This window comes from Papilio machaon, chromosome 17, assembly GCF_912999745.1.
Source record: "Papilio machaon chromosome 17, ilPapMach1.1, whole genome shotgun sequence".
Lineage (NCBI taxonomy): Eukaryota > Metazoa > Arthropoda > Insecta > Lepidoptera > Papilionidae > Papilio > Papilio machaon.
Genome location: NC_060002.1, coordinates 5,687,572 through 5,707,660, shown reverse-complemented (window position 1 = coordinate 5,707,660; position 20,089 = coordinate 5,687,572). Strand labels below are relative to the sequence as shown.

Here is a 20,089-nt window from a genome sequence, read left to right as displayed (position 1 = left end):
CTCGTTTGCGGCGATATATTGCGGTGAGTCACGGAGCCAGCGACATGGGCTCAATGAAAAAAAGATCACCGCCAATCGTTCCGTGCTAAAGATCAGGGAGCGACGACCTTACATCGTGTCACAAGGCACAAGCAGAGCGATTTTTGTAAACTAGTTACACCACTTACGTCACACGCTACTTTTGTTGGTAAATAAAATCCATCTTTGATCTAACCTAAACAGTATTTATAAATTTGAGGTTATGTTTTTGTTTTAGTAAGACAGTCATTTTTTTTGGGTTGTTATACGACGCAACTCATAAATATTATAAATAAGCAAAGGAAATATTACATTAAATTGAACAAAAAAAAACAAGAAAGTTTACCTATTTTTCAGTGATCACTTACTAGTTGATACTTACCGCTAGTTTCTTATAAATTGTAGTTTAAGTTTTGGGAGTGCGTCCATTGGAATGGGCGGAAGGAATCAGGGGCTCGCGTCGCAATCCCGGCGTCCGGTCCGCTTCCGGCCGCACCGCCCGTGACCTGCGCGCGCGCCTCTATTGTCATCGACTGCTTGTTCCATGTGGGATCTATGGACGTTAATTATCTATTTATTGTACCTTAATACATTGAGTGTGTAAAATATTATTTTAATTTAAAAGTAAAATCTCAGATTTTTCGAAATTACGACGTTAAAATTAATGATATTATTAATTAATCAATCGAAATATATACTGGTATTTGAAAAGAACGAGGTACAAATTAATTTTAATATAAAGACAATGACGTTAAAAAACACATCCTAAGTTCATAATAAATATTTTTATAAAATTACGAATAAATATTATATACCTTATAGTGAATTCTTTTCGAAATAATCTTCCAGCTTTCACATTATACTGCACTTATTTACTTCCGTCGATAAAGTCTTATGCTCGAATGAGGTGTGAAAATAAATTTCCGTCTTTATAAAGATGAGGTGGATATTTGTGCAAGCCAATCCCTGCAGCCGCTCCCGCAGTGATTCCAAAATGTTTCGAAACCGTGGGGGATAGGCGGCTAAAAATGTCTATACTTCGAAATTTTCCTCTGTTTACATCTTTTGTTGTAATTACGCATTAATTGGTCATAATATTGGTACTTTTTCTGTGATTATTAGTTAGTAATAGGACTCCTAAGCTAAGTAATTATGTTGGAATAAACTATTCGGAAGTTAAGAGCGAATAAAATTTAAAATATAATTATTTTTACTATAGCCTACATTTTTGTAGCAAACAAGTAACGTTCAAAAGTTGTCAATTTAAATGTTGGTGTTGAAATTTATAGTAAACTAGCTTTTACCCGCGACTCCGTCCGCTCGGAATTAAAAAATGCACACAAGATATAAAAAGTTCCTATGTCCGTCTCCTAGTTCTAAGCTATCTCCCCATCAATTTTCAGCTAAATCAGTTCGACCGATCTTGAGTTATAAATAATGTAACTAACACGACTTTCTTTTATATATATAGATTAATTGAATTAGTTAAATAAAAATATATTTTTTGTTTACCAATATGTCGAATGATTCTCTTCAACTGAACTGTAATGTAATTCGGCGTCATATGTGGTACATATGCAAATCTACACTTATGCGAACGCTGATCGCGGCTGCTTAATTGCTTTCCTTACGTAATTATAATTGGCGAGAAAAGTGTGCGCATTAATTATTCATTAGGCCTGCTCACCCCTCATTTGTCGTGACTTGAGACACGCTAGTTTAACAGCCGAGTGTTTTCGTGGATGTGAGCTTATTTTTTCTTCCAACTATTTCCGTACATTTCATAATTCGTTGTAATTCAATTTTGTAATGATTCAAATTTAAATTAAGTTTTAAGAGTTCGCTAAACTAATATACCACCGTCGCGTCGTACAATTCAAATATCAAACGTTTTGCTTCTGTTTTAATCGATTAGTGCGAGCCATCTACTAAACTACTTTTAAATTATTCATGGTGTATACGATTTATATCGATTGTTCATTAGAATAAACATATGAGAAAGTCTGAACAAACATAATACAGCAACAATAATTAAGAGCACAAATGGTTTCGCGCGTACAACGCTGATCCCTAAAAAGAAACCAAGAAAGCGGTATACAGAAAAGTGTAACAAAAGTAGCAGGGAGTTGCGAGGTGCGTGAAGAGGGCAGACAATGTCATGTATCAAGTTCATGCAGTACGGGGCCGGTACACTCGCCGCCAACCTCCACCCGCTTACGAGCACATCTATATGACGTCAGCGATCCTTTCAACATTATTTTAGGGTCTACAGCTATCTATCCTATATTTATAACTGATTTAAAAATAAATATAAATGAAGGTAAGAGTAAAACATATGAAAATTGATTTATTATAAAAAATGGAGGGTTTATGAAATATTTAAACAGTTTTTAAGATTAAAAAACTACAACTTGACCAAAACAAAAGATATTGAAGAATTGTTTTAATTACAGTCAAAACCGTTTATGGCGACATCGTTTAGAACAACATACCGGTTAAATTGACCAAAATCAAAGGTCCTGGCTGAATGTTATAAACATATCTTTCCTATTAATACCTGTCACCGGTTGTTACAACTATCGGTTTTTACGACTCAATATGAGTAGTCCCTTCGATGTCGTTATAACAGATTTTGACTGTAGTTATTATTTGGCGAAAAAAAATCTTGATAATTATAAAAAAAATATTTGACTTATCGTTTTTATTATGACTACAATGTTATCGCTTTGGATACAAACTAAATAAAATATAAAAAAATACGTTAATGTTGCTCTCTAATGCCATTGATTGACGCGACTGTACTTAGCGGTTGCTTACAGTGTACTAAGATTTAGAAACATCGCACAAAACAATAGAGTACAATGCGAATGTAATGTGATATCGGGCCCAAGTGTGGGAAGCAATCAGAGCTTGGCTTGAGACAATACCACGCTTTTCTACCTTCAAAACATTCAGATGTTTTGCGGTCGGTTTTAAATTCTTGTACTTATAACTGAAACTTGAGTTTTTTGTTACTTTGTTTTTAATTATGTGACCTTAACTGAAGTACAAAAAACTATTTTAACTTCCTACTACGACTTAATTTTGTAAACAGAATACATAAAAAGGTAACGTACATTTTTCAAGTACTTCGATACAACAAACATTGTATCGAAACTTTAAATGTAATACACGATGAATAAATGTTCTAAAAACTTACAACTATAAAATGAACGTCAAATTAAACATTACGTAATTCGTAGAGGGAAGTAAAACCGCTGAGGGATCGGCGGATCGCCTAACGCCGTCCTTTTCCCGCATTATTTTTTCTTCCACTAAAGTCTAGGTAGACTTGGGGGGTCTGTCTTACCCCTTTTGGGGGGTACTTGAGGCCCTTATCTGTTGTAAGTTTGTACAGCGTAGTGGATCGTAGGGGACCCTTTCCTGATGCATCTTGAGCCTTATGTTGCGGTTAATGAGCAAGATGCATTCGGACATTTTGCGAACTGTCTAAAACAATATCAACTAACCGTGGATATTTTCCACATTGCTTTAGATTAAATTATTTATTTATTTTAACAGAATGCCTACAAATGAAATTAAAATAGAAGAGGTGATTGTTATAACCCTTACCTATATATAAACTACAAGTGTAGAGATTTCAATGTCCATATTTTATTATTTTCGTCATTTCTTAAAATTATTTGCGTTAAAAATTGAAATCCAAGGAAGGTTACGTTTCATTTTTAAGTATTTTCCTAATCGTGTCGTAGAGAAATGAAAAATATAAATGTACAGTTTTTTTCCAACTACTTATGTAACTACGTATTTTAAAAAACGTTATTGCCACGGTTGTATTAATTGTTTAGTCCATTATAATGTAATTTACATATTTCGTAAAAAAAGAGAAAGATCATTTTTTTCAGTCAAATCGAAGTTTGACGAATTGTACAACCTGCTTGCGACACTCTACTACTTATGCGTATATGCAAGTTGAAGTTATTTTTTTATTTCTTCCCCCTGGCCTGTCTGGTCTTTCCATTTCCACTCAGGCATCAAACAGCCGCCACAATGCCTTGATTAACGCCGGAACTGTCGGCTGTAACTCCGCTTTGGTCACTTGCCTTTATAAGCTATTTTTAATTTTAATATTCAATTGGAATTTACGGTAATAAATGGTTTTTTTACATATTAATTAATTTTTAAATTGTAAATTTATTCAGACGTTAAACTCGTATGTCTTTTGTTTATAGAAATCTTACTTGAATAGATTTTATAACGTTTATTTGGGAAATGTAATTTATAAAAATCTGACTCAACTTTACCGATGCTTATTTAAAGTGCCTATGTAAATGTTTTATATATATTATACTCTACGCTAGTAATTTAAAAATATACAGTAATAATGCAGATTATTGTAGTAGCAGACTAGTGCTATTGAATAAATGTCTTTGTGTTCAGATTTGCATACAAAAGATTTAGAACAAAGTGAAAGAGATGTAAATCCTGATATAAAAAAGATTATGAAACAAAAGAGTTCTTCGAGTTATTATTCAGAGATACTATGTAATGTATAATGTAACGCGTACTAAAATTTTTCAATGAATATTTTTTTTTTATTCTATGCTGAAAATAATGAATAGAACATAATCTGAATCGCCAGCAGACGTTATTAAAAACTAGTGGCGGAAAGTGCGGCATGACGCAAGTCATCGATTCTCAGAATTACCGACTCCCTATTAAAATCGCGGCGAAAATAATATAAAAAAAAATGTAGGCCCACTACTGAACCCTGTAATACTGAGCTCCCGCCTTGTAGTTAAGATTGACAGACGGAAGGGTTGAGGAGTGGGGGCGATAGGGGGTGAATTGAAAGGGAGTGGAAAAAATTATACGTGGCAACCGACGCATCTTAACTTCCGAGGTTGCCTTCCGTGCCTCGTTTGTCTGGGCGAGCGCGCTTGATTGAACCCGATCAAGTAACACTTCACAGACAACTTGATATTTAATGAGCAAAAATATATACTTTTTAAAATATTTCCAAATAAATCAGTGGCTGTATATTTTGTTACTTACTAATTTAGTTTTCTTTCTAATACAGTAATAATGAATATTTTCCAAAAAAAAAAAAAAAACGAGCATGTTTAACTATTTAAATCTATACGTTTTCAGAAATCAGAAAGGCACAAAATCTTCGTTTAAAATATATTGTTATCTCGTTTCTTGTCCCAGATAATGACAGGGATGACGATATTTTTATCTATATTTTTTAATTCTTATTTAAAGAGATATTGGTCTCAGAAATCCATGCTTAATGTAGGAGTGTATTACTTACTAATTTAGGAAACAATACGTGTAGGCGGCTGTAATTCAAAATTAAACGAAAAGTCATTACTGAAGACTTTGAACTCAATAACATTAGCTATCAAATAGTTTCGAGCAGCTTGCGGTTACTGCATATGCGAACTAACCTATTGTCAAGCGACGTATTCATTAAAAAAATGTTTTCAGTTAGGTACCAAGTGAGTTATTGTTGAGGGACCTTGTGTAGGTAGTTATGAAATGGACTAATTCACTAAGAACACCCCGCGATTGTTTACTTATGACTTTTCCACCTGTTTCTCTTCATTATACATATTTATTACTTGCGGAATCTGTAGAGTCGACATTAAAGTTTTTTTTTTATGCTGGACTTAGTGTATTTAAACTGTTTTAAGTACAATACTTTGATAATAACCTATTTTGAAGATAAGCATTTATGAATAAAAGTAGTTACTAACAATTATCAAAAAAAAAACAACAGTTACTATAAATGGAGGTATACTGTTATCTTAGTTATTTCATGGCGATTGAAAGGAATGCCAATATGTTTTTCAAGTCTTTTGACTGTTAAAATACAAAGGTAGAAACAACACAGCCACAAATTCGGTCATCTCCTAAAACCTCCAAGTAACTATAATACGTTAAATTATTTCAATGAAATATCTCCCTCTCTTTCACACACGTCGATTCTATTCATCAATATGTTCACGAAAATTTCTAGAAATCGTATTAAAGTCTATGCAATTAAAAAAATAAAAAAAGCATGTCAACTCCTTGCACTTTCCTAAGTATGAATTATGCCGCTCGGTGTATTCGTTAAGGGGCGGATCCATTCATTCTTTTTGTCCGCTGCCAGCAGTTAAGGAGGTCCGCGGAAAAGGGTAGCTCCCCATCCCCCATCCCCCCACTGAACTTGCGACTCGAGAATATTTTTTTTCTAGACTACTCGAGGACGCTGAAAATCGACACACTTGGCAGTAGTTTGTTCCGCTCGCTACTGCGATGATAGTTCGAGTGACTTTCGGCTTGCGGCTTGCGGCTGCGATGCGATTTTTTTTTTTATTATTTTTTTCAAACTTATCCACGTTATCTTACAGAGTTTTCGTTTTTTCTCACTTGTGACGTTTACGCTTTTCGACGTTGTCGGTTCGGATTCATTTTTAAATTTTTACATTAAGATTTCGAATGCCATTAAAACTTCAGTAGTATTTTAAATGGCGGATCTGTCCTAAATTTTTTGATGGATCTTTTTAAGCTGTTTATTAAAATACGTTTGAAGAATTAATATTCATAGCAATAATAATATAATGTATAACTTTGTGCTGTCTATAGCTTACATCTTATCCATTATGATGATTATTACAACAAAATTATCACTGTCTCACGTCAGCACTACACGGCTATGGTTTGATAATCCGATTGGTTTTTTTTAAGTTGCAAATAGAAAGAATAGAAACGCTAATTACAAAACTGTTACAAAAAATAAATCTTAGGTACTAATATTATAAATGCGAAAGTTTAAATAGATGGACGGATGGATGTTTGTTAGAAGGTACCTCCGGCACGGCTCAATCGATCTTGACGAAATTTGGCACAGATATAGAACATAGTCTGGAAGAACACATAGCCTACTTATTGAGTTTTTTTTAAATTTTGCGCTAGCTTTCATCACTAGCAAAAATTCATAAATGTTATAGTAATTCGTATCAATCCTCAACGTAGCTTACCAAGCGCATTCTTAGCTTGCTTTGTGAGTAAAGCCTAGCATAAGTTTTTCAAAGTGCACGAAGAAATATACGTACAAGTATAAGCAAGCTCTTTGATCGTCAGAGGATGTAAAGTCGAATGGAAAGTTGATTTGCCGTTAAGATTGAAGTGTGTGCAATTGCTGGCTGTGTAATCGCCTAATAAACTTATTAAATATTCCAATGTAACTTTGTAGATCCTTAAGCGTCATTACTGCAAACTATGAAAATATAAGTATTATTTGAAAGAAAAATTTAGAAAGGAAATAACTTTTTTTAGGCTAGCAAGATGTTAGTTAGCCTATGATTAATATTTTTTAAATATGAGCAGAGTTATCACTCTAAAGTTCCAATAGTTTGTAGCAAAACTAGCAATTATTATTAAACAAATTTAAGTACTAAATTAAAAAATATATAGTTATGAATTTATCGAATATTATAATGAGAGTTATATATAGAGACAGTGTAGATACATAAGAACTTTTAGTAACGGAACAATAAAAAAATCGTTAATCGATATTTTGAAAGAAAGACATGAGCACATCACTAGTGGACAAGAAGCTCGGTAAGACGGTAATGAAGTGAATTCTTCGCTCTTTGTATCCTCGTCGACTTCACCTCGCCCGACCTCTCGCCTCTCCCGCTAATGCTATCTTGAGATGCGCATTTTTATTCGTTCCCGTGACTGGGGATCAGTGGCCAGTTCTTTTATATAATTTTTTATACTCTTTCCCTTCATTTAAATGAGCTGATTCGACATTAACAGATTTATCATTAAAGAAATTGCCAAAATGTTGAACTAGGCAATCAAATAATTAAAAATAATTAAAAAAACATAAAAGCATCAAGCACGATAATTATAATTTTTAAATTATAAGTTGCCCAAATTTTCATAAGAGCGATCTTTCCTTCCAAAAAGTTTTCACTTGGCCATCTAATTGGAATTTGGCAACAAATTAATCTTCAAGCAAATTATAATAATTATAATATCTTTTTGGGAAAAAATCTCCGAATGTAGTGGCATTAAATTTTAATTGTTTTTGAATTATTCAACACAATATTCTACTGACAATTTATGCATTAATCAGCAACATTTACGTTGTTAGATTATTTGCAATGTACATGAAATGATACTGAATCTAAGACTACAAACACTACTTCAGTAATTATAGTTCAACACTTTAATCTTGATCCGTGTTTCAAGTCAGGTAGTGCTTAAAGCCGCTGCGTCTATCTAGGATCTAGATTGTTAGGTTAACGAATAGTTTGCGCAATTGAAAGTGCAATCTTCACAACACGTACGAAACGAATGTTAATTATTTTTAGAATTCTTAGTACCTATTTAAAACTAGCTTTTACCCGCGACTCCGTCCGCGCGGAACAAAAAATAGAAAACGGGGTAAAAATTATCCTATGTCCTTTTCCTGGTCCTAAGCTACCTACCCACCAATTTTCAGTCAAATCGATTTAGCCGTTCTTGAGTTATAAATGGTGTAACTAACACAACTTTCTTTTATATATATAGATAAGACCATATACATATAGAGTTTATCTTTGCTAGAAATTTAATTGAGTAATTTCATATAGTAAAGTCCACCAAAATTTGAACAAGGCATCCGCAATTTCAAATGCGTTGCCTACCTTTAATCGACAGAAGAGGTTATGCGCAGAAAGAGGATACTCCTTCCTATGGCATATCACCTTCCCGTCCCTTACAAGAAAAGGGTGAGAAGGATTAGAGGAACAAAATTAAGTATCCGACACGCACACTCATCAGACTGTACACGGAATTGCTTCCACTTCACGCCTGTCTTCTGTGTGGTCGTGTTATATCCCTGGTCGAGCCAGCCTATTCATGCAACAGACGTTGTTGTTGTTGACTCTATAATTGTTAAATTTACTTTATAATAAAGCAGTTACCATAAAATATAGATTAAAATCAACAAGTCACATATAATATAATCTTGAAACTTCAAAGTGATTGTTCGTACCGTGAACGTAGTTGTAATAACTTCTCTCAGGACTTAAATAATTACTCCTAGATAACGTAGATGTTAGCTTTGCTTAGATAACTTGAACAACTTAGTATGTCATGTTTCCTTAAGTGGCTTTGTTCTGTTTTCTGAATTCGTATCCAAGAACTGAATAGTATTTGATAATTTAATGTTAGTCGCGTATTTTATAATAATAATAGTTGTAGGTACTTTATTTTGGGTTCGATTAAATTATTTTAGAACCTTTGATGAAATGTTTTTTGGAACTGCCCTATTTGATTTTTTTTACCAAAAACGTGATATAAAACTACGCTTAATTACCAAACATTCGGGCTTGGACTGGGTTTAGTGCGACGCCGCAATTTCATCTACAAAGGCAAAATTTTTTTTAATGAAATTCCTACATTGCCGCATTGATGTTTAGACAAATAACGATGTGAGTTTGTTCGCTTGAAAATATACTTCCGTATAGATACGCAGTTATTTTTTTTAAAACAAAAGCGTATGTACACGTTGGCGTTGCAAGTCCGAATATTTATTGATACCTATATACATTTATTGAATGTAAATTCTTAGTCAGTTATTTACTAGTATTTAAATTTTGTATTATAGATTTCTTCAGTTGTATTTCGAAAGACTAGTTTATACACCGATTGTTACTTTTTATTACTACTCTGTGGTCTTAATTTTTCGAGAAAGACGATGGTTAAAAATACACTGATGAATCAGACTTGCATTTTTTTTTTAAGAATTTACTTTACTGTCCCTAAAAACTTTGTGATTAACAGTCTTTATAGTGGGAATGGAAAAAAGAAACTCTTTTCATCTAAAGATTATTTCAAAGGTTAATTATTCGAATATCATACAACTAAAAGAGAAGTCAAAGAGCGACTGTTCTTAATAATCTTCAAAGAGGACATCAGAGATATAAACAGTGAGTCAACAATTAATCCTTGCCCCAATTGCGACGCAAACCAAGACGGTATAGGATGTGCTAAAGGTTAAATCCATAGCGTCACATCCGCGCACGCTTCCTATTTAAACACTGTTCGCTAATTGTCGGTGTCCGTACACATATCGCGATGTTGACGACTTGCTGTACGTGAACAGTCTAGTGTTCAATGAACGGAACATATTTTATCATACAATGTACACTAACTAATGTAATTTTTATATTAAATGAGGTATATTTATTACTTATTAAAGAATAGCTGTCGCTCGCGACTCTGTATACGCGAAATTTACAAAAAAAAAAACTTAATTAATAGCCTATGTATTTTTACAGACTATGTCTTATCGTTTTAGAGATACCTTCTAACAAACATGCATCCATCTAACCATTCAAATTTATAATATTAGTGAGATTACCAAAGACTTATAAGTTTAATTTTTACTATAGGAATATTTAAGAAACAATGATCAAGTTAATTTAAAGGTAACATTTTGATGACAGAAGTAAAATTTGGCGCGTAATATTGACATCTGTAATAAAATGTGTCCGATTTTTTTCTATCCGTTAGTCAAATGTGTAACAACACTCGCGCGAAACTAATATGCCAGGCGTGAAATGAGTGCGCATATTAATTGGTAAAAAGGATATATCCTTAATGAATGATTAAGCCGCAAGACTGTTGTGTAGACGGACGTGTTTATAGAGCGCCGCGTCCGAGGTCGACAGGGATCAAAATAATTAGTCAAGACAAAATATACGTTGAAATAGTATGCCATAATCAAATTATACTCAATGTTTTCAATTGTTTTAATACTGCAGATTTATCTATATATATATAAAAGAAAGTCATGTTAGTTACACTATTTATAACTCAAGGTCGGTCGAACTGATTTAGCTGAAAATTGATGGGGAGGCAGCTTAGAACTAGGAGACGGACATAGGAACTTTTTTATTTTGTGTGTTTTTTTTTGTACTCCGCGCGGACGGAGTCGCGGGTAAAAGCTAGTTTTGTATAAAAAAAAAAAATTATTCACCTTATAAGGCACAGTATTGAAAAACGTGGACTATTATTTCCTCTTTCGTGAAGCCATAAAATTAAGAATTTATTTTTTTAACAAGAGTTAATACATACATAAATTTATGTTACATACAAGATGCGATATCAAATCAATCTGGTGATATTACAAAGATTTTTATTTATATTTGGAAGTCACCGCCGATGCTATATGGATCGATCCTTATACAAATTTGTAACAACTTCACACTTATTATAGGTTATCGGGTAAACAAATGATAAAAGTTCGTAGAGGTCGTATCCATTAAGATCATTGCAATAATAAGTTGAATGAGACGACCTATCTCTCAATTAGTCGGCCGACTAGTTGGCACTTCCGTCTGTTATAAATAAACTCGCGGCTAGGTGTGGCGAGTAAATTAATTAGATCACATGTTTTTTTACAGTTTCAACAAGACACGTCTATTAACGCATTACGTCAAATTGAGACCAATTACATTAATGAAACGTTTTTCGCTTTTGAATACTAGTTTTGTATACAGTCTTGTATAATAGTTCTGATTGGTATTTGAATTAGATACTTACTCTACTTTATTAATATTCAAGATTTTTGCCTAAAGTTTTAGTTGACATTAACTTTTGATTTCTGGTGACATCTGAATATTCTAAAGCGTATCAATGAATTTATATGACGTTCTTTCTTTTAAGACTATAAAGGTATCGTACTATAAAATTATGTTATTGAATGGGAATTAATACTTCGATCGCTTCACTATCATACTTTCCAACTTACAAATACGTTACAATTAGATGTACAACTAGGCATTCCTTACTAACTCTATTAAACGTTGGGTATCGTTACTCAGCGTGCGTTGGGGGCATTAAACACCCCCAAAGGCATCCAGCCCCTGCGCTTCGACCGCTAGACGGTTATTACCAGATATTACACTTATGAACAACCGCCATTAAAACTGCAAGGAAACTTATCCCGTTTCATATGCATGCAGTTGCGAGCCGAGTTTGTTGTGGGGTCATTCATAACCTCCAAAGTCTGAGCGCGATACACACGACCCAAAAATAATGACAAAAATAGTCTATATGTTTTAATTAAGCTAACATACGTTACAGTCTGTGATAACAATATCAAATTAGGTATTGAAATGTAACTTAAACGGAATTTATGGTTGTACATTATATCAAATTCGCTCACGTAATTTAAATAAAATACGACTTCTATTTGTAAAACAACGTATATATATTCTGGTCTTCTTCGTACACGAGGCGACGGTTCCGTAAAGATTTACAAAACAGTAGTTATTGACTTTTAATTTATAATATTATTCTTTAAATTTTTTAATATAACCTTACGTCGAATAAAAATTAAAGAACTGTGATCCTATTTCTGGGATAGCGTTGTCGTCTGTGTGTCACAAACTTATCTAGGATCAGCGACAGACTTCGGTATACTTTGGAAGGCGGCCAGGAGTCTTTTTGGCCTGAAGAAGTCGTTTGCCACAAGTTCTGTAATTCTAGCTTAGTGTTTAGTGACGCGTTTTGCAATTGTACTGGGCGATGACATTGTTTCGTACATCGAAACTTCGTACTTCTAAAGATTTAGTGTAAAGGATTTTGCGAGAATCAATGTTTAACGAAACAAAGTAGTATATTTGTTACGGATTCTGCTGCAATCTAAATGTGAAATGCCACCGGCGTTTGTGACACATATTGTTATCTCTGTTTTTTTTAAAGAAATGACAGGGATGGAATTAATGTTTTATACAAATGCTTAAACATTCGAAACCCACAGGATGAGACCGAACAATAAATCTAGAGCAGAAAAGCAAAAAAAAACTGTCGACTTTTTCATTCAAAGAAATCATTAAATAATTAACACAAAAACAAATTACTAAGAGTTACATAAATCGTTATTATTTTCTTTAACATTCTATAGAAAAGTTACGTATTCTAACGTAAAGTCCATCGATAATGCCTTATAATTTTCGTTCGAAGAAATGAATCACTAAAGCGACCTGTCCACCCATCTTGTTAACGTAATGTCTGTTATACTAAGGCGTGTGGCAACACCTTACGTTTGAAGTAAGCCTAATATTAAATATTTAATGATAAAATTATACAGTACATCAATTGGAATACTGGACGTCGTTGTATTGGGGGAGATTTGTTTATTTTTTCTTTCAAATTAAACCTGCGCTTCACTAAATACAAAATGGACTTGTTTAGATATAAATAAGTAGTTTTGCGCTTTAATCTATATCTGAAGGAAGCGCACATATAATACTTTAGTTATTATTGTTATAAAAATATTAACATCTATTTGATTTATTAAATTGACAATCTCTTGATTATATTTATTAAATCTCTTCACATCAGTCGTCGTGCTGACAAACTTGCACGCATTCGAACGAGCAATTTAGCTATTAGGGCCGGGGTTCCGCAGCAAGGAGCGGAACCGCCTGCTCAATTGGCCGGGCTAACGAGGAAACAATCTTGCACGCGCACCGCTTGCGCCCCGACTCCGCTCGATCTCCGCGCCTGGCCTGCGGCCGCGCCGGCGTGCACACTGCACGTTACGCAACCCTGGTACACTAACATTTTTAATAAGGATAGTGGATATTAAAAAAATTACATTCTGTAAGTTTGACCTTAGATATTGTGTAAACCTAGTACACAATAATATCAATACAAACTTTAATTTGAAGTGTAAAATGAAGTAAACACAGAAAGAGTTACCAAACCCAGTGGGTATAAGATAAACTAAATTTTGATAGCACACTACCACCTCCCTTTGAATATCAAATAAGTGTCACAAAATCATCGTCGTACTGTGCAGACTTGTCATGTTTTTTTTTTCTTTTATGTCATGCTCCTATGCCTAATATTACATATGTTTGACAGAATTAACCATGTTAGCAAAGCCTATCTTATCGGCCTTAAAATTTTCGCACTATTTTCGTAAAATAAGAGAAGGACTTTCGACGAAAATACAAATGTGAAAGTATTAAAAGTAAGGTTCGTACACAATTTTTGCAACAAATACCGGAACTTTTTTTTTTCAAACAGAACAAATCGTATTATTGACGATACGTCCCCTTACTCCATCGTCACTATAGAACGGAGGAAGAGACAATTTGAACGCGTGGAAGTAGTGAACAGTTGGTAAGCAAGTGGCGGTGCAGGCTAATGGGTTCGGGATGTTTTGACGAGCCGTCTCGACCGGCTAGGATGTCTCTATTGAGCCAATTGCTTTAATACGCTCCCAGCTTTACAATCACCATTACGTTACCTATTGCTTCTGATGACGAATGTCACAAGTGGCGTCAAAAATTTTTTGATTTTTTTTTGTGTAGGATATTTCTTCCCCTTTCTTAAAAGAATGTTATGAAATATTGATTGATATTGTTGCTACGTAATTTTTAATAATAATTTATGTAGTTTTTTCTAAGTGCAAGGAAGGAATAAATACCTCTACTTCTGCAAGAATTCTAAACTCATTTCGTATACCTACCAAATTTGATAACTCAAACATAAAATATCTGGTTACTAAATTGACATTTGTAACGACCATTTAATCTAAATTTAAACAAAAAATTCGACTTATCGGCAGGATGTTGAAAAAAAAAAACATTATTCTTACAAGTTGAACCGTAAAATTGATGTTTTAACTCACTAACGACCGCCTAAACTTGACGACGGAAATATGAATAATATAAAACGAGATAAAATGCAATGTTTTCCTTTAAAACAATAACTGGTGTTTCTGGTGGCGATAAGAAACACGCCAGATGTGGCGCGGACACAATAACTGTGGCCTAAACGAGGAACGGTCACAGATAAATAAACAAACATGTGACAACCTAATCATAGATAAATATTTTAAAAACATCTTACATAGAAATTAACACACAAAAGTTTAAAGTTTTATCTTATAGTTTATTTATTTATTTAGTTAAAACTTGTAACAAACTTTGAGATAAAACTTTAACTAACGTCTCCTTTTTTACAGAGTTTTATAAATGTGCGTTTTATTTATGTAATGTTATTAGCAATGTTATTGTTATGTTAAAATAAATTATAAATAATAAGTAAATTTATATATAAATCGTAATCGTTCGAACAGGAAGGTTTTGAAATTCGAAAATGATGTCATTAGGTATTTCCATTTCCGATATTTAATCTTCCTTAAATAATAATTCAATAAGAACTCCTTACTTTTTTATGGAATATTTCTTAATTAGATTACCGGTGTAGTTCAAACAAATAAAATATTAATTATTTGTTAGTTTAGTAGTAAAAAAAAGTTTCCGTCATACACTTGTAACTTGAACGCATATAAATGTAACCAGATATTGTTATCAGTTTTCTGTGCGCCTCGATTACGCCGAGCATGAGTGTTTCGCAACTTTGTATCATCACCGTGGATTCCCACTGTCAAAATACTTGCTGCCATACTCTCATAGTCTAGCAAAAAAACAGATTATATATGCTTTTGCGCAAGTGTGACAGTGCAAACCCATAATCGTGACTTAGTCATATTAACTGCTCTCAATATAACACGCATTATTATGAACATTAATTGTGGAATAAGAGATTCAAATAAATCTCACATATCAATTCCAAATTTTGGATGTTTTTAATTTTCAATAATAATTTTTTTTGTTTAGAATTTCAGTCCGGTTTAAACCTTTATTATCAAAACACGTGTCATGCCAGTGGAACTCTACGTTTAATCTACACTTCCTAATGTGTATAAAAGAGTAAGACATCTATTATTGGTAGTTAAATAATAGAACTATTTGAATACAAAGTTATTATATTTCAAACAAAGAGTCATCAAGGCTTCCCCACACAAAGGCTGGCGTCCTCTTGCATGCCGCCATCGCAGATACGGCGGCGGTCGTGTCCAGTATTGGCCATATGTCACCAGCGATACCGCGCTGTAGATAATGACGACTAATAAGTGCCTGTCTTCCAACACACCACTAGAGCTGCTACTTTATCGATATCGACGTATAACGGTCATTTCTAATTATGATATCTATGACTACTAGATAGACAATTTTATAATTTGTACATTATTGCAGGAAGATTCAACTATACCACTATACTATAATACCAATCGGATACGGGAAACTACTAAACAGAATTATATAGTTAATCGGCCGGGTGGGCAAAGTAGCCTTTTTTAATAACTAAAGAAATTGTCACAGCGCCATCGTCAAGGGGCCAGGTAAATTTTGTGGACCTACTAATTTTTAATACTACTTTTTGAATAATTCGAAAGATAAATGGATACAATCATAATAGGAAACCATTTGGATTTGTAACTTGAGACTCGATGTCAATACACTATTTATCGATAACACAGCGGTACATCACTGGGCGGTCCCGCGACGATGCTATCGCCAGTTTTTATTCTCGTGATATCCAGCGATAAGGTCGAAATGTCCTTTTTCATAGAAGCACAGTAATGGCCCAGAAAGCACGCTATGCTAGCTTCATCATTTATGCATGTTGATTGCCCCGACTTCACCCTTTACTGGCTATACATATTTTCTTCATATTTCCCTGATAAACGTTAAATATCTGTAATAATCATTCAATATATATACACTGAATAAATGATTATGAATATAATTGTGTTACAACAACTTATATATTACATTAATATTATTTTTTTCTTTGGATGCCAATTACAAGACTACTAAAGATACTTCGAAGCTTACGCGAAAACTTTCTACTTTCAACATTTTGTGACGTCATGCAGCCAAAACAACTTGACGTGTTTAAAACACGGAGTGTAATAGGAGTATCCGCCGTCAATCGGGTCGGATTATAACAGTAGGTATGTGAACTGTGTAACTTTAGCAAGTATAAGAAGAAATAATTATGACTAGGTAAATGGTTTTCATGTCGTTCAAATGACAACGTGAAAATAATTTTCGTGTACTTGTTGGGCGTCGATCAACACGCGACGCTAGCGACCTATCACGTACTACCCGTGTATCTTTATCATCTGTCGCCTTGGACAATAACCGTCCGCCATTTTGATTGTCAGATGTCACGAGTCATGACTTATTTAAGCTATGCATAAATTAATACTTTTAAATCAGGGTTAAGTGCAGTAAAAACACTTATTAACTTAGAATCAATTGAAAAAGAGAGCGTCCGTAGAGGTCCTCGGTTCGAAGCGCGCAATGTGTTTTCCAATTTACATACCTATGTACATTTATCCGACTTTCTTAACATGAAGGAAAACATCGTGATGCAATCTGTATGTATCTGAGAAGAAATTCAAAGATATGTGTGAAGTCATCTAATCCGCACTGGACCAGCGTGGTTGTCTATGGCCTAGGTAACCCTATTGTTATCTCTTTTTTCTTCAAAGGATGTAGAATGAAAGACATGACAACGGAATGTCAATACAAATGACACGGAAGTCAAAGCCCGCGATAAGAAAGCGACGCGAATACATCATATGTAAGAAATAAGTAATATAAAATTATGTTTTTTCGATATAAAATACAGACACTCCAATTTTATTAATATATATATTGATAATTTCACATGCTTTCTTAACGATGGTACCATAGCGTGTCACGTCCGGCATATGGTCGAAATGACCATAAGTCACCGTTTAAATTGTGAACGCAAAGAATAGATAATGTAGTATAATTGCAAAGGGTGCAACAATTTCCCACGCATTCCTACACAGCGCACTTCCCCCGTGTAGGGTGGCTCGTAGGAAATGACCGCGGTGCCATATGGCTCTACCGATACATATCTTATAGTCTTGTTATTTAAATTCATTGCTTTTAATTTAAAGAGCACAACAACTTTAGTTTCAATTTGCAATAATACCGATTTACTGAAACTTCTGTAGTTACTTTATAAACCACTGCGCATGCGATTGGCATGACGTTATTGTTAAGCGACAATTATGTTTGAAAAATCCAAACGAAATGTTACCAAAAAAAAGAATTTAAACATGTACTTAGTTGGAAGAAAATTTATTTATTTGATTTTGTATTTTCTAATTTGAGTCTGAGTCTGTTTTAAATTACAACTCCCAATGCTTGAGTAGCAAACACATAGCTCTCAGTATATCCTTACCTCTAGGGCGAACTGTAACAAACTAAACTCGACGTAACCCTAATTCCAACTGTTACGTCCTTGACTGGTTTATACAAGAGTTCATTCTAATTTGCGAAAATAACCAACGTAAACGTTTCGCTCTACAATTTCAACAACATTCGTCGTACCTTTGCTTAAACTTCTAACGAAAAAGACCTATAATTTGAGTTCGAAAACCAAAAAAATAAACATATATGTTACAAACCCGTTACTAACTTCGTTACAAGTGCACGGTGCTTGTTTACATCGGGAAATGTTATTTTTTTTAAATTTCATGAAATTCGTTTGCGTGTTATCGTGCTGGAGACGGAAAGGAAACGTTTCCGGAAAAATTAGACGCCGCCTGGCAGCGGATTGGGTAAGGGTGTGTTTACAAACGATCTATCGATAAGGTCAATTATTTTTCTTTTATTATTTTGTATTAATGACACGCATTTATAAAAAAAATATTTAAAACATAGTGCCTCCTTCTTTATTATCTAATCTTATCATAGAAATCCAATGCAAAGACATTTAATTTATTCTCTTTTTTTAAAAAAAAAAAACTACAATATGTATTAATACAAGTGGCCAGGTAGTTGAAATCCAGAGACATACTTTTTTTCAAAGAACTTTACGTTATTTTGATTATTCAGGAATCTGGCAATATTGACTTCAATTGATTTCAATAATATAAATAAGTTAATCAAACTATAGCAAGTATTTATTATCATGCAGAGTAATGACGTACAGGTGTAAGGGACAAAATTAAGAATTACAATAATAATTGTTTCCGTTATGGTTACGACATCGATAACGTGAGGCGCGCCCCTAGCGCCCCTCGCGGTGCGGTATGAAATCAACAGGTCGTGTCCGCATCGCATGCCTCTAGTGCCCCCAACGAGCCCCTTTACACACATACGATATATATTTTTTTAATTTATAGTTATCAATTTAATGCAATCTTAGATTTTCAAACTAAAAATGTGATGCGAAATATTCAACGCTTAACAACCCTTAATGATAAAGACGTCAACGTCAATGTGCTGTCAAAGTTAAGACGACTATTTTTAAATGGTTTTGACGATTTAGTCTAAGATTATCTTAAAAGTTTATATTATTTCAATGTGAATAATCGTTGATATAAATTTGCCAAGGGAAGTATTTATCAAAATTTTTCCTTTCTAAATAATAATACCACTCCTTTTTCGCATTAACGCGCCTTTACTAATCTATATTTTTATCGAAAGGATAAATGAAAAATGAATAAATAAAATTACCGTGTCGGCGTTGCTAAGGGCGCCCTCCGCGGTTGCAGTCCGCGACTGGTCACAGTTTGACAACGCATTGCTTATTCATGACGTGGTAATTATCGGAATTGTCCGGAGCCCCGTGGAATTACGATACATGACTTTTTTAATATTAAACAACGCCCGCCGACTTTCCATGACTTTTTTTTTATGATACAACTAAATTATTTGTCGAATATTGTCTGCCAGGATAGTTACGTGGGATTGGTTTTAAATGTGAAATACCCTAGATCGGATGACAGGTGGTAAATAAAAATATTTTTTCGTACACAGTACATTTTTATTTTTTTTAAATGGTAACATAAATCTTATAAATTACATCTAGTGATATTGGTTTTTTATTTCACGATTCTTTCCCCATTATGTACATACCTTGTACTTCAAAACTTAGAGAGATATTTTATAATTGTTCTATGTCTATGAGGACTATTGTTTGGAATACTATTTATTCTGTTAACTTGATAATGCCTTAATCATACTAATATTACAAATGAGAAAGTTTGGATGGATAGATATTTGTTACTACGTCTCTCCAAAACGGCTTAACGGATCTCGATGAAATTTTGGCACAGATTTAGAACATATTCTGGAAGAACTTATAGGCTACGGGTTGCGCGCAAAAG

The 20,089-nt window shown here is 33.7% G+C and overlaps 1 long non-coding RNA gene across 1 annotated transcript in view; it reads right to left on the bottom strand.

Annotated features, from left to right (window-relative positions):
- Nucleotides 1-912, bottom strand: part of LOC106721611 — a 53,448-nt gene extending 52,536 nt beyond the window's left edge. Inside the window, exons 1-2 of the long non-coding RNA XR_001357519.2 lie at nt 834-912; nt 401-571 (exon numbers count right to left, since the gene is read on the bottom strand). This is a non-coding gene — a long non-coding RNA (uncharacterized LOC106721611). The remainder of the gene's footprint in view (nt 1-400; nt 572-833) is intronic.
- Between the last annotated feature and the right edge of the window lie 19,177 nt (nt 913-20,089).